Source organism: Entelurus aequoreus, linkage group LG10 (assembly GCF_033978785.1).
Source record: "Entelurus aequoreus isolate RoL-2023_Sb linkage group LG10, RoL_Eaeq_v1.1, whole genome shotgun sequence".
NCBI lineage: Eukaryota > Metazoa > Chordata > Actinopteri > Syngnathiformes > Syngnathidae > Entelurus > Entelurus aequoreus.
This window is the reverse complement of record NC_084740.1, coordinates 37,045,209-37,061,826: the sequence shown is the minus strand read 5'-3', so window position 1 is coordinate 37,061,826 and position 16,618 is coordinate 37,045,209. Positions and strand designations below refer to the sequence as shown.

The 16,618-nt window shown below is 38.6% G+C and overlaps 1 protein-coding gene across 1 annotated transcript in view; it reads right to left on the bottom strand.

Moving 5' to 3' along the window:
• gmnc (geminin coiled-coil domain containing) overlaps positions 1–16,618 on the bottom strand; it is a 38,821-nt gene that overhangs the window by 8,415 nt on the left and 13,788 nt on the right. The window contains exon 3 of the mRNA XM_062062128.1: positions 8,606–8,643. The gene's annotated coding sequence lies outside the window, so the exon portion shown is untranslated. The remainder of the gene's footprint in view (positions 1–8,605; positions 8,644–16,618) is intronic.

Below are 16,618 nucleotides of genomic sequence, written 5' to 3'. Positions count from 1 at the left end.
TAAGGTTTTGAAGTTATTCTAAAATACATTTTCTGACTCGTGACGTCTTCAAGCGCCAAAATCTCCCATTCTTTTGTGCTGCAAAAAAATATGTACTATAGTTTTTAAATTTTGGGGCTGGTCATGAATAATAACGCTTTAATAAAATAAAAACTTTAAAATGTTAATAACATAAAATACATTAGACAAAAAAAATTCTGTAGCACAAACAAATGGGACACGTTTGTGGAGATTTTCCCGAGGTGAAATAATTACATTATCAACATTATTATCATTATTACATTATTAACATTATTATAATTATTACATTATTAACGATATTAACATTATTTAATTATTACATTATTAACGATATTAACATAATTTAATTAACATTATTAACATTATTTAATTATTAACATTATTGCATTCTTAAAATTATTACATTATTAACATTATTTAATTGTTAACATTATTACATTATTACAATTATTACATTATTTAATTATTAAGATTATTACATTATTAAATTTATGACATTAACTTCCATCCATCCATCTTCTTCCGCTTATCCGAGGTCGGGTCGCGGGGGCAGCAGCCTAAGCAGGGAAACCCAGACTTCCCTCACCCCAGCCACTTCGTCCAGCTCTTCCCGGGGGATCCCTAGGCGTTCCCAGGCCAGCCGGGAGACATAGTCTTCCCAACGTGTCCTGGGTCTTCCCCGTGGCCTCCTACCGGTCGGACGGGCCCTAAACACCTCCCTAGGGAGGCGTTTGGGTGGCATCCTGACCAGATGCCCGAACCACCTCAACTGGCTCCTCTCGACATTAACTTTATTACATTATTAACATTATTACATAATTAACGATATTAACATTATTAAATTATTAACATTATTACATTATTAAAATTATTACATTATTAACATTAATACATTATTAACGATATTAACATTATTTAAATCAATAACATTATTACATTATTGACAATATTAACATTATTACATTAATAAATGTATAAACATTACTACATTATTAACATTATTACAGTAGTAGCATTATTAACATTATTATCATTATTACATTAATAAATGTATTAATATTACTACATTATTAACATTATTACATTATTAACATTATTACATTAATACATTTATTAACATTACTATATTAACATTATTTTGTTATTAACATTATTACATTAAAAAATGTATTAACATTACTACATTATTAACATTATTACAGTATTAGCATTATTACATTAATACATTTATTAACATTACTATATTATTAACATTATTATGTTATTAACATTATTACATAATTAACATTATTATAATTTTTACATTATTACATTATTAACGTTATTACATCATTAACGTTATTACATTAATAAATGTATTAACATTACTAAATTATTAACATTATTACATTAATACATTTATTAACATTACTATATTATTAACATTATTATGTTATTAACATTATTACATTATTAACATTATTAACATAAAACGTTATAGAACGTATAAAACGTTAAAGGCCTACTGAAATGATTTTTATTTATTTAAACGGGGATAGCAGATCCATTCTATGTGTCATACTTGATCATTTTGCGATATTGCCATATTTTTGCTGAAAGGATTTAGTAGAGAACATCGACGATAAAGTTCGTAACTTTTGGTCGCTGATCAAAAAAGCCTTGCCTGTACCGGAAGTAGCGTGACGTCGCAGGTTGAAAGGCTCCTCACATTTCCCCTATTGTTTTCAATGATGGCCGCCAGCAGCGAGAGCGATTCGGACCGAGAAAGCGACAATTACCCCATTAATTTGAGCCAGGATGAAAGATTCGTGGATGAGGAACGTGAGAGTGAAGGATTAGAGTGCAGTGCAGGGTGGATCTTTTTTCGCTCTGACCTTAACTTAGGTAAAAGGGCTCATTGGATTCCACACTCTCTCCTTTTTCTATTGTGGATCACGGATTTGTATTTTAAACCACCTCGGATACTATATCCTCTTGAAAATGAGAGTCGAAAACGCGAAATGGACATTCACAGTGACTTTTATCTCCACGACAATACATCGGCGAAGCACTTTAGCTATGGAGCTAACGTGATAGCATCGTGTTTAAATGCAGATAGAAACAAAATAAATAAGCCCCTGGCTGGAAGGATAGACAGAAGATCAACAATACTACCAAACCCTGGACCTCTAACTACACGGTTAATGCTGTACCGCCTGGCGAAGCCTAGCAATGCTGTTGCTAACGACGCCATTGAAGCTAACTTAGCTACGGGACCTCGACAGAGCTATGCTAAAAACATTAGCTCTCCACCTACGCCAGCTCTCATCTGCTCATCAACACCCGTGCTCACCTGCGTTCCAGCGATCGACGGCGCGACGTAGGACTTCACCCGATCATCGATGCGGTCGGCGGCCCGGAGACGGAGGAAGTGAAGGTGAGGACAGCGGCGCAGCGGCGGGCGTTGTAGCTTTCGACGACACCCCGGCCGCCATCAGAGTCGGCAAGAAACATATATTTCCCCAAAGTTACGTACGTGACATGCACATAACGACACACAAGCGATCAAATGTTTGGAAGCCAAAGCTGTACTCATGGTAGCGCGTCTGCTATTCAACTCAAAGTCCTCCTGGTTGTGTTGCTGCAGCCAGCCGCTAATACACCGATCCCACCTACAGCTTTCTTCTTTGCAGTCTCCATTGTTCATTAAACAAATTGCAAAAGATTCACCAACACAGATGTCCAGAATACTGTGGAATTATGAGATGAAAACAGAGCTGTTGTATTGGATACAATGTGTCAGAATACTTCCGGTTCAACGATTGACGTCACGCGCATACGTCATCATATATAGACGTTTTCAGCCGGAAGTTTCCCGGGAAATTTAAAATTGCACTTTATAAGTTAACCCGGCCGTATTGGCATGTGTTGCAATGTTAAGATTTCATCATTGATATATAAACTATCAGACTGCGTGGTCGGTAGTAGTGGCTTTCAGTAGGCCTTTAATAACATCAAAACTTTAATAGACACACAAAAAAAAGGTTTTGCAGTTTGGGGAGACTTTGACGGGGCGGGGGGGGTGTTTATGAATAATAACACGTTAATAACATCCATCCATTTTCTATCGCTTGTCCCTTTTGGGGTCGCGGGGGGTGCTGGAGCCATAACATACAAATGATAATAATTGGACATCAAATGTGCAGTACAGGTTTGGGGCGACGTCACACAGGTGTGACACAGCAGCCAGGCCACTGATTGATTGACAGGAGGGGACAAAGGAGAGGAGACATCTCATCATGCACTGTGATTAATCACACAACGTCATGCTGGGGCACCTTATTATGGGATGGCACCATCAACAATTAAAACCAAGTCCTTGTTGTCGGTGCGTTTGGCAGCCAGGGGAGGGGGGGGGGCGTGTCCCAGCCCAGCAGGGGTCCGGCTTTGATGTCTGACTTGTTGCCGGGCAACATGCTGGGCTGTCCACTCCCAATTAGACGCAGCCTCCGGGTCACCGTAGTCGGACAAACGCCGGCGTCCGGCAGCGGGGCAGAAGGATTACGCAGCGTCTGTGCACGCGCCCCGGTCCGGAACAAGCTGCTGGCCTTGACCTTTGACCCCACTGCAGAGGTGCTATTTGCAACAATTTGACCACCAGGGGGCTACTGATGCTAGCGGTTAGCGTCTGGACGCATACGGTCATGTGACTCCCATGGACAGACAGCTGGAACTGGATTGGGTCCGACGATGAAGTGCTCGCGGACTTTGTGGACTACAGGTGGTCTTACCTGGTGGTCCAAGTCAGGTCGGGAGGACAGATGCCAAATCCCGCCCGGCCCGCCTCTTGCTCCGCCTCCCCGCTGGGATCCTAATGACAGGGGGACGGACGGCGGGATTTGTCGGACAACAGCGGCGGCTGCGTGGCTGCTGGCGAGGAGCTCGCCGACGGACGCCTTTGAGGCGCCGGCGGCCGCTCGTGCCCTCGCCACACGCCTCCTCCTAACTCCTGCGTTTGCTCGTCCAACGTGGACGGGACAAAATGGACGCCGCCCATCAGGTGAGCACACGCACACACACACACACACACACACACACACACACACACACACACACACACACACACACACACACACACACACACACGAGTCGCAAGCGTCAAAAGAAGTGAAAGATGCAATCATGACAGATGTCTGTCAGGAATAATGCAGAGAGTGAACTGTTTTACTTCCTGTTCTATGGTTATCATCACACTTGAGCAAAAAAGCCAGTAAAAAAAAACTTTTGTGGCGCCAGTAGATACTCACTGGAATATTTATGTATTCTTGTGTGTGTGTGTGTGTGTGTGTGTATTTATGTATTCTTGTGTGTGTGTGTGTGTGTGTGTGTGTGTGTGTTAAGCTGCCTGGTTAATGTTGAGTGTGTGTCGTTCCCTGTGGTGACAAACTAAAGACAGCAATTTGGAACATCTGACTCCTGCACAGGAGGTCTTTCGCTCTCACACACACACACACACACACACACACACACACACACACACACACACACACACACACACGCACACACACACACACGCGCACGCATTAAGGGGTAAAGCTAAGCTAAACTGAGTTAAGTTAAGCCTCTTCTCACAAGCACAATGGCGACACGCTGACAGCTCGGGGCCAATTAGAGAAAGGACTACACGAGTACACAAGTACACACCTCTAGCTGCGCTCCGAGCAGCTGCTTTTAACTCGTATACATCAAGATGACCATATAATATTGCTATATCACCGATATATTATATTTGTATCACGTCAGTCGCAAACATTTACTTTGACGACGGAGGAGAGGAAAAACCACCTCTACGAAACAAAGTCAGACATGTATAAGTATTTATGACTACTACTGTACATGTCATGATTGTCTATAAATACTGCATATGTGGTAGTAGTTATGATTGTCTACAACAGGGGTGTCCAAACTTCTTGACTTGGGGGCCACATTAGGCTAAATAAATTGGGCCGGGGGGCCAAAAGCAGACTTAACTAACAAAGTAAGTATACATACAGTCGTGGTCAAAAGTTTACATACACTTGTAAAGAACATAATGTCACAATACCCAGCAATATGTCAGGAGGAGAACAGGTGAGGCCTTTAATCCCAGGGACACCATCCCTACCGTCAAGCATGGTGGTGGTAGTATTATGCTCTGGGCCTGTTTTGCTGCCAATGGAACTGGTGCTGTACAGAGAGTAAATGGGACAATGAAAAAGGAGGATTACCTCCAAATTCTTCAGGACAACCTAAAATCATCAGCCCGGAGGTTGGGTGTTCCAACAGGACAATGACCCCAAACACACGTCAAAAGTGGTAAAGGAATGGCTAAATCAGGCCAGAATTAATGTTTTAGAATAGCCTTCCCAAAGTCCTGACTTAAACGTGTGGACAATGCTGAAGAAACAAGTCCATGTCAGAAAACCAACACATTTAGCTGAACTGCACCAATTTTGTCAAGAGGAGTGGTCAAAAATTCAACCAGAAGCTTGTGGATGGCTACCAAAAGCGCCTTATTGCACTGAAACTTGCGAAGGGACATGTAACCAAATATTAACATTGCTGTATGTATACTTTTGACCCAGCAGATTTGGTCACATTTTCAGTAGACCCATAATAAATTCATAAAAGAACCAAACTTCATGAATGTTTTTTGTGACCAACAAGTATGTGCTCCAATCACTCAATCACAAAAAAACAAGAGTTGTAGAAATGATTGGAAACTCAATATAACTCATATATATATATATATATATATATATATATATATATATATATATATATATATATATATATATATATATATATATATATATATATATATATATATATATATATGTATATATTGTAAGTGTATATATGCTGTATGTATATATTATATATTTATAATATTAGATATATCTATAATAATATGTGTATATGTATATATTATTATTATTATTATTATTATAGAGGTTTATTTGAAATAGGGACAGATACAAAAACATAGACATCTGAGACAGTTATCCAATGTATGCAACATAGTGTTTGTAGCCAAAGCTAATTTACAACAACAACAACAACAACAACAACACAGATCCAACATCATTAAAATAGGAAAATAAAAAATAGAATAAGGCAAAGATGAGTCGATAATAATGATAATAGAACAAATACAGACAAAGTGCAAACTAGATAAAAGCCAATAATAATAATAATACAGACAAAGTGCAGACTAGATAAAAACCAATTAGTAAAAATGAGTAAAAACTAAACATGGGAACACGATTGTTGCTCAACTAGCCATAATTTTGTTTGTTTTTTGAAAGTGACAAGTGCAGGTATACTTTTTAAAGTGTCAGGTAGAGAGTTACATAGTTGTGGTCCTTTTATTGAAAAGGCAGTCCGGGCAAAAGATGTTTTACGGAATGGAACACAACAGTTGCCTTTTGTATATATATGTGGGTAGCACAGTTGCCAATCAAACTGCTTTACTGTAAGGTCGGCGTGGCCTCTTTCCTGAAGCTTCTTTTTGGAAGTACTTCAAGTTGAAAAATGTTCCCAAGAAGAATGTTGTCGATTTATATATATACATATATATATACAAACCCCGTTTCCATATGAGTTGGGAAATTGTGTTAGATGTAAATATAAACGAATACAATGATTTGCAAATCCTTTTCAACCCATATTCAGTTGAATATGCTACAAAGACAACATATTTGATGTTCAAACTGATAAAAAATGTTTTCTTTGCAAATAATCATTAACTTTAGAATTTGATGCCAGCAACACGTGACAAAGAAGTTGGGAAAGGTGGCAATAAATACTGATAAAGTTGAGGAATGCTCATCAAACACTTATTTGGAACATCCCACAGGTGAACAGGTAAATTGGGAACAGGTGGGTGCCATGATTGGGAATAAAAGTAGATTCCATGAAATGCTCAGTCATTCACAAACAAGGATGGGGCGAGGGTCACCACTTTGTCAACAAATGCGTGAGCAAATTGTTGAACAGTTTAAGAAAAACCTTTCTCAACCAGCTATTGCAAGGAATTTAGGGATTTCACCATCTACGCTCCGTAATATCATCAAAGGGTTCAGAGAATCTGGAGAAATCACTGCACATAAGCAGCTAAGCCCGTGACCTTCCATCCCTCAGGCTGTACTGCATCAACAAGCGACATCAGTGTGTAAAGGATATCACCACATGGGCTCAGGAACACTTCAGAAACCCACTGTCAGTAACTACAGTTGGTCGCTACATCTGTAAGTGCAAGTTAAAACTCTACTATGCAAGGCGAAAACCGTTTATCAACAAAACCCAGAAACGCCGTCGGCTTCGCTGGGCATAGCTCATCTAAGATGGACTGATACAAAGTGGAAAAGTGTTCTGTGGTCTGACGAGTCCACATTATAAATTGTTTTTGGAAACTGTGGACGTCGTGAGGAAGAGGAAAAGAACCATCCGGATTGTTATAGGCGCAAAGTTGAAAAGCCAGCATCTGTGATGGTATGGGGGTGTATTAGTGCCCAAGACATGGGTAACTTACACATGTGTGAAGGCACCATTAATGCTGAAAGGTACATACAGGTTTTGGAGCAACATATGTTGCCATCCAAGCAACGTTACCATGGACGCCCCTGCTTATTTCAGCAAGACAATGTTACAAGGAAAGGCCATGTAACACAGTGGTAAAAAAGCCCGTGACAACTTTTTTGCAATGTGTTGCTGCCATTAAATTCTAAGTTAATGATTATTTGCAAAAAAAAATTAAGCTTCTCAGTTTGAACATGAAATATCTTGTCTTTGCTGTCTATTCAATTGAATATAAGTTGAAAAGGATTGTTTTTATTTACAATTTACACAACGTGCCAACTTCACTGATTTTGGGTTTTGTATGATTCATGATAAGTACTGCATGTTTATAGTCCTATGATGGTTTATAAGTACTGCATGTAAGTAGTTCCATGATTGACTGGTATGTAGTACTACTGTAGTGCTTTCTGGTGTCCAGTGTGGCTCCGCCTTCATTTCTGTGTACAAGTTGCGTAACATTTCATCGTCAACAACGTGATGTGTCAGCATTATTCAATTTTAATGACACCTTCACTAAACAGCAACAGGTGTCAGGTGTCGGTCGGCGGGGTGCCTTCCTGCCGGGCTCCTGATTGGCTGCCTGCCCGCCTCAAGTGCTCAGGAGAGGGCGTGGCCAGCGCCTTGGGCGTGGCCAGCGCCTCGAGCGTGTGCCGCCGCTTGTGCATTGTTAACATCTTTTTGTTGTTATTGTGTGGAACACAACGTTCCAGTGATCGGATACTTCCTGTGTGTGTGTGCGTGTGTGTATTGTGTTACACTAGTGTGAAGGAATGTAGTGTGTTGTATTTCTACGATATCATTTTAAACCACCAAAGTCTTTTCAAAAAATAAAGCGCTTAATACCTTAATGACACACTTATTACTTTCACTAATGACGTGTGTGTGTGTGTGTGTGTGTGTGTGTGTGTGTGTGTGTGTGTGTGTGTGTGTGTGTGTGTGTGTGTGTGTGTGTGTGTGTGTGTGTGTGTGTGTGTGTGCATCTCACCGTTGCTTCCCGCCAGTTGAGCGTCGCTATATTCCATCCTACAATAAGAAAAGTAGATTTTAGTAGAGTGCATACTGTAATTATGTGCAGTTCTGTTGTAGAGTACTAATTTAAGGCGGCCGTCTGTTGCACCAACCACTTTGGGCAGAGATACAGAAAGACCACTTAGGTCTACTTGGTCCTCCAAACCAGTCAACCAAGTTTACCACCAACCAAAATAGTCATAAAAAAATATTATAATAACAATATACATATTAGCAGTCATGTCTATAAAAGAAGACTTAGGTCATTTTTGTATCTCCACTGAGAGTGAGCGCCCCCTACAGGCTGTGAAGGATACAAATAAACACACATGCTCATGTTCGCTTAGTTTTTATACACAAAAGTCAATTTCTTAAAGTGAAACCATTTCAAAGTATTAGTAAAATCTTGGAAAATGGTTAAAATGATAAAAACTCCTCAAATTATTGTCGACATTGGAAAAAAAAAAAAGTTTTACAAACCCCGTTTCCATATGAGTTAGGAAATTGTGTTAGATGTAAATATAAACGGAATACAATGATTTGCAAATCATTTTCAACCCATATTCAGTTGAATATGCAACAAAGACAACATATTTGATGTTCAGACTGACAAACTTTTTTTTTTTTTGCAAATAATCATTAACTTCAGAATTTGATGCCAGCAACACGTGACAAAGAAGTTGGGAAAGGTGGCAATAAATACTGATAAAGTTGAGGAATGCTCATCAAACACTTATTTGGAACATCCCACAGGTGAACAGGCAAATTGGGAACAGGTGGGTGCCATGAAATGCTCAGTCATTCACAAACAAGGATGGGGCGAGGGTCACCACTTTGTCAACAAATGCTTCAGCAAAATGTTGAACAGTTTAAGAAAAACCTTTATCAACCAGCTATTGCAAGGAATTTAGGGATTTCACCATCTACGCTCCGTAATATCATCAAAGGGCTCAGAGAATCTGGAGAAATCACTGCACGTAAGCAGCTAAGCCTGTGACCTTCGATCCCTCAGGCTGTACTGCACCAACAAGCGACATCAGTGTGTAAAGGATATCACCACATGGGCTCAGGAACACTTCAGAAACCCACTGTCAGTAACTACAGATGGTCGCTACATCTGTAAGTGCAAGTTAAAACTCTCCTATGCAAGGCGAAAACCATTTATCAACAACACCCAGAAACGCCGTCGGCTTCGCTGGGCCTGAGCTCATCTAAGATGGACTGATACAAAGTGGAAAAGTGTTCTGTGGTCTGACGAGTCCACATTTCAAATTGTTTTTGGAAACTGTGGACGTCGTGTCTTCCGGACCAAAGAGGAAAAGAACCATCCGGATTGTTATAGGCGCAAAGTGTAAAAGCCAGCATCTGTGATGGTATGGCGGTGTATTAGTGCCCAAGACATGGGTAACTTACACATCTGTGAAGGCGCCATTAATGCTGAAAGGTACATACAGGTTTTGGAGCAACATATGTTGCCATCCAAGCAACGTTACCATGGACGCCCCTGCTTATTTCAGCAAGACAATGCCAAGCCACGTGTTACATCAACGTGGCTTCATAGTAAAAGAGTGCGGGTACTAGACTGGCCTGCCTGTAGTCCAGACCTGTCTCCCATTGAAAATGTGTGGCGCATTATGAAGCCTAAAATAGCACAACGGAGACCCCCGGACTGTTGAACAACTTAAGCTGTACATCAAGCAAGAATGGGAAATAATTCCACCTGAGAAGCTTCAAAAATGTGTCTCCTCAGTTCCCAAACGTTTACTGAGTGTTGTTAAAAGGAAAGGCCATGTAACACAGTGGTGAACATGCCCTTTCCCAACTACTTTGGCACGTGTTGCAGCCATGAAATTCTAAGTTAATTATTATTTGCAAAAAAAAAAAAAAGTTTATGAGTTTGAACATCAAATATGTTGTCTTTGTAGTGCATTCAATTGAATATGGGTTGAAAAGGATTTGCAAATCATTGTATTCCGTTTATATTTACATCTAACACAATTTCCCAACTCATATGGAAACGGGGTTTGTAGATTAGCCCATTTTTTGGTGTTTTTATTAATCTATTTATTAACATTATATTGTTGCTTTATTTTATTTAGTCTCATTTATTTGTATTGTCTCTTACCTTACTTTTTTGTTTATATATAAAACTGGATTGCTTAACCTTGTGAATGTTTGGAATAACTTAAAGACTTAGATGTGCCTTTATTTGTACATCCTTACATATTCTGTCTGTGTGTTCAATTGTTCAATTAAAACATTATGAATAAATAAGTAAAAATGTTAGCTTGACCTGACTGGTTTATCATGTGTGCAGACTCTTTGTCTTTTTTTATATATTTTTTTATAGCAAGTCCCACAAAATAACACATAAAAACACACCAATAACACATAATAATACAATTCCAAACCAATCCCGCCCCAGCAACCTTCCGAATAGCAATCAACAGAGCAATTGAAAAGACACAAACATGACACAAAAACCTAAAGGAGTCAAACAAAAATGAATGATATAAACAACAGTGTCAGTATTAATAAGAATTACAACATAAGAGTGAATAAACACATAAAAAAAACATTGTTATGATCACTCATTTACATTGCCATCACAGCCATTTATAGAAAAATAAAATGAACAATAGTGTCACAGACTCCTGGTCTGACTACTGCCCCCTGCTGGCTTGGAGGCCTGTTGATACTATAAAACGGGGGTGTCCAAACTTTTTTCCAGCAAGGGCCACGTAAAGAAATATATTTCATAAATCTTGTACATTGAAAATGATTCAATACATTGCAGATCAAAATACGATCAGCTATTTGAACCAAACCTCTACATCTTTGCGTTCGTAAGTCTAAATTGGAGCCTTATGCCCCTTTTAATTATTGTGAAACTTTTTTTTATACTTTTTTAATCAAACTGGAATTTAATTTGATGCATTTTTCTGTACTAAAACGTGTTCAATAATTGTTCTAGTGCAAAATCCCACATTTAGCACAAACAAAACATCTTGCTGACACATAATGGGCCACGTCACCATTAGATGCCAGTACGACAAGCCCACTGTGGACAGGTGCAACATTGAGGGAAATTTGCCATTTTTTTCCTATCGGTGATGGAGCAGGAAGGGTCTAGGGCGGGGGTCAGCAACCCGTGGCTCTAGAGTCGCATGCGGCTCCCTGGACCTCTTTCAGAGATGTGTGAAAATGGAAAAAGATGGAGAAAAAAAACAAATGTTTGTTTTAATATGGTTTCTGTAGGAGAACACACATGACACAAACCTTCCTAATTGATAGAAATCCCACTGTTTATATTCAACACGCTTCACTGATAAGAGTATTTGGCGAGCACCGTTTTGTCCTACTAATTTCAGCGATCCTTGAACTCATCGTAGTTTGTTTACATGTACAACTTTCTCTGATGCTGCCACAGAAAGACATGTTTTATACCACTCTTTCTTTGTCTCATTTTGTCCACCAAACGTCTTATGCTGTGCGTGAATGCACAAAGGTGAGCTTTGTTGATGTTATGGATTTGCTGGAGTGCTTATCAGGCATATTTTGGTCATATGCTCTAAACCGTAATGTGTTTATTTTGTTTTAAGAATGATGGCCAATTAAGAAATTAGTTGCAGGGCGCAAATGGCCCACGGGCTGCACTTTGGACACCCCTGCTATAAAAATAGTGCTTATAGTTTAAATCAGCGCATTCTAGCCAGACACACAATATTTTTCACCCTCTGTACGATCAACAATCCCAAATGTAGGATAAACAATACATTCTGGACTGCACTTGATGTTGTGTGTTGTCTGACCAGCCTTTTTTACAACCAGATGGGGTCACTGTTCTGCCAATGGAATATTTTTTTCAACTGTGCTTTTTATTTAAATACTTTATTTAAAGGTAAAACTACATTTTACATTATTATTATTATTATATACTTATATACTTATACTATATTTACTGTGGCAGATGGTCCTGAGCAACATTAATCGGATATGTATGATATTTCTTCACAAAATACAATAATATTAGGGCTGGTTCAGATTAGAGCAGAGGTGTCAAAGTGGTTTTCACTGAGGGCCACATTGCAGTTATGTTTGGCCCCAGAGGGCTGCTTTTAACATTGAATACTATTATCACACAATTTTTTCATGCATTTTATTAGTTGTTTTTTTTAAACTAAAATGTAAAAAAAAAATATGGTAAATTGCAATAATTTCACCTCAAAAGTTTGTGTATATTACTGTAAATGGAAAAACAGTACTGCTGTTATGTTAAAAAAAAAAAAATTAAAAAAAAAAGCAGCTCATTTGCCAGGATTTTCCTGTAAAATGTTCATTTGTTTTTTTTTACTGTAAATAAACAAAACTGCAATTTTACAGTAACATTTTGGCACATGAGCGGCCAGTTTTTTTTCCGCAAATCAACAACTGGAGATTTTCCGGTGTATTACTGTAAATGCACAAACGGCACCACAGTTTATTACAGCAAAAAAAGTACTGTTTTTTTCATTTAGAGAAAAATGCTGTAAAAACCACTGTAAATTTCACAATTTTACCATGAAATCTATTGCTATTTTTACATTGCACAATTTCATGGATAACTTGCTTTGAAATCATTATTATTAGTATGTATTCCTATTTTAAAAAATGGTTGGAATGTTTGATAATATATTTTTGCATAATTAGACAATATTTAAGTTAACATAATTTGCGATTACATGGAGTATGTATATTTTTTTCCCCCCAAAAAATAGAAAGAAAGATAACATTTAATAAAAAAAGTTACAGTACTTTGTTGATACACATTATTTCCAGGCTTGCCAGGGCCAAATAAACTGAAGTGGTGGGCCACATCTGGCCCACGGGCCTTGAGTTTGACACCTGTGGATTAGAGGGTGCGTTCAAGTGCAACTTTAGAGCTCAGACGGCACACGGCGCTCTCGTTTGTTGGTTACGACCTCAAGAAAACATCTTGTTGTACCAACATGAAGAACGCAACGGTTCAAAAGGAGGCAAGAAGAAGGCCAAGTCGGAGAAAACCTTAAAGCTGAGCAGAAACTCTGAACAGCAGCCAAGTGGCAGCTCAAGCACTCCACTGCCTCTCTGTGGCCGAAGAAGGAACAGCAGAGGCCCAAAGCTGAACGTTGACCTGATGGGAATTTCCAACTCTTTTAGGGGGATGCGGTTGTTTTGGCTCAGATCCGTAAAAAAAAAAACACTTTTTCGACTGCTACGTTTTTCTTCGTTTTTTTAAATTAACTATTTGTCAATATACTTGAATTTATAAAACAACAATATAATTATATCAAAAGTAGGGCTGTCAAATTGAACTGAAGTGAGTAATCACAATAATTGTTTGCATTAATCATGTATACACTGAGATTAATCATGCAATTTATTTTGACCGTACAAGCTCTTTAACCTGAACTATACGGTCAGCAATCAGATAAATACATACGTCAATAAAAAAGTGATTGCGGAGACTCTGACTGGTGTGCTCGCTGCTAAATTTTACTCCAAAATACATCCTGAAAGAACTTTCGATAAAACTGTCACCAGGTGTAGTGCAAATAAATACCATGCATTCAAGTAAAACATTTAAAAAATGTTCCAAATTGCCTTTGTGTAAAAATATTAGGGTCTTTTCTTACAAACCCCGTTTCCATATGAGTTGGGAAATTGTGTTAGATGTAAATATAAACGTAATACAATGATTTGCAAATCATTTTCAACCCTTATTCAGTTGAATATGCTACAAAGACAACATATTTTAAGTTCAAACTGATAAACTTTTTTTTTTTTGCAAATAATCATTAACTTTAGAATTTGATGCCAGCAACACGTGACAAAGAAGTTGGGAAAGGTGGCAATAAATACTGATAAAGTTGAGGAATGCTCATCAAACACTTATTTGGAACATCCCACAGGTGAACAGGCAAATTGGGAACAGGTGGGTGCCATGATTGGGTATAAAAGTAGATTCCATGAAACAAGGATGGGGCGAGGGTCACCACTTTGTCAACAAATGCGTCAGCAAATTGTTGAACAGTTGAAGAAAACTATAATTTACGGGGGATATTGATTTTTGAAATAGGTAAAGTAAGAACGAATATAAAATACAAATGTATTTCAGTTTTAGGAGTTAAATGGTGGAACAAGATCAGTGATGAGTTGAAGACATGTAGTTCTTTGTTAAGGTTTAAGAAAACCTTGAAAGGTGAAATAATTGAAAATTATAAAATATAGTAACAATTACTTTCATCCCATTGATTTTTTTTTTTTTAACGTTGATGTTCCAGGCTATCTTATTTTCAGTGTAGGTATAGGATAGGCCAGGGCCGGCCCGTGGCATAGGCCGTATAGGCAAATGCTAAGGGTGTCAGTGTCTAAGTGCCACAAATGTTGGAGAAAAAAAAAAAAAGTTGGTACTATTATTTCTAAATACAAAAAAATAATCCCACGTCAATTAAAATGCAAAGTAAAGCCTATTTAATAGAAATATTATTTGTTACAACATTACGCCCCCCCCCCCCCCCATCCCCCTGCACGGTGCGCCCCCTCCCTTCCCGTATCATGACTCTTACCACATCAAAAAATCAACACAAGATGTCAAAACGGCCAAAACTGTCAGGTGCCCAGGGAAGAAAAAAGAGAAAAGAAGAGGAGGAGAAACGAGAAAAAGACAGAGGTAGCAGGTAGGTAACGTTAGCCTACATGAAATTATTTGTCTGTTACAGAATGTGATAGTAACCTGGCTTTTTAGCATTAAGCTAATGTCACATGATTCGGCAATTGCTAATCAATAAATAGCTAGTTCTGTTTTAACGTCGGGTTAATATTGTGGAGGGGGCTAAATTGTTATGGATAATAATAATGTAACGTTAGGTAATTACAGTACTCCCACCTTACATTCCTCAGGGACATTTGTATTAGATCTTTTAAGCAGGTGTTTTTTGTTTACATTGTTATTGCCTTCTGGTTAGCTAATGTTTGCCCTGCAGGTAATAGTCACTTTTCCACCCCTTTATATATTAGGTATAGTTGTAAGCCTAGTTGTTAAAGTGCACATCATTAATGTTAATTAAGCAATATCACATGAGAGGGAATGCTGTTTTTTAATTTGAGCACTGCTGTGATTCGGTTAAAGATAATCATAACATAACATTCTCATATAATATGTTAATTTGCTTTCTTTAAGTAAAAAAAAAAGGTCTAAGACAAAGCTATTCGGTTTCTTGTGAGTATATACACTTCACTGCTGATGTGTGTGTGTGTGTGTGGGGGGGGGGGGGGGCACCTAAAATCTTGCCTAGGGCGCCAGATTGGTTAGGGCCAGGCCTGGGATAGGCAAATATAAGCTTTGGCTTCAGCCTATTCCTTTTTCGGTCATTCTTTTTAATTTATTTCATTTTATTTTTATGTGTAAATGTGTATGATTGTTAAATATGTATAATCTGTACTGTTAAACTGGTCACACAAAATGGTTAATGTTTGATGGTTCATTATGACCGAAATAAACTTATTTAATTCATATGTGGGTCATTGTGCTCTTAACTGTACATAAATGTCGCCGTGTGTAACAACGGCAGGGTTGGGTACAAACAGGGTTGGGATGGCAACAGGGAGGAAAGCCAAGGCGGGACAGGCGAGACAGGCGGACGCAGCGGAATGACGTCAGGGTGACCCGAGAAGGCCGTCACTAATTAACAGCAGAGTTATTCCCGTCATTACACTATTAATAGTCCAGGTGTTTTCTCAATGAGACCATCCTCTGTCCCGAGCGGGGGAGGAACATGGTCCTCGAGGGAACGTTTGACATTGAGGGGAGGACCGTGTATCCCGTAGCAACAGCAATACAGAGAACTAAAACCAAGTACACTGAACTTGTTGGTCGCCAAGCAACAAAACATCAGAATCATTTTCATTTCCTTGTACTTGTTAAAGTGACACGTTTGGTCTTGTTATTTAATATATCAATGTTGAAGAC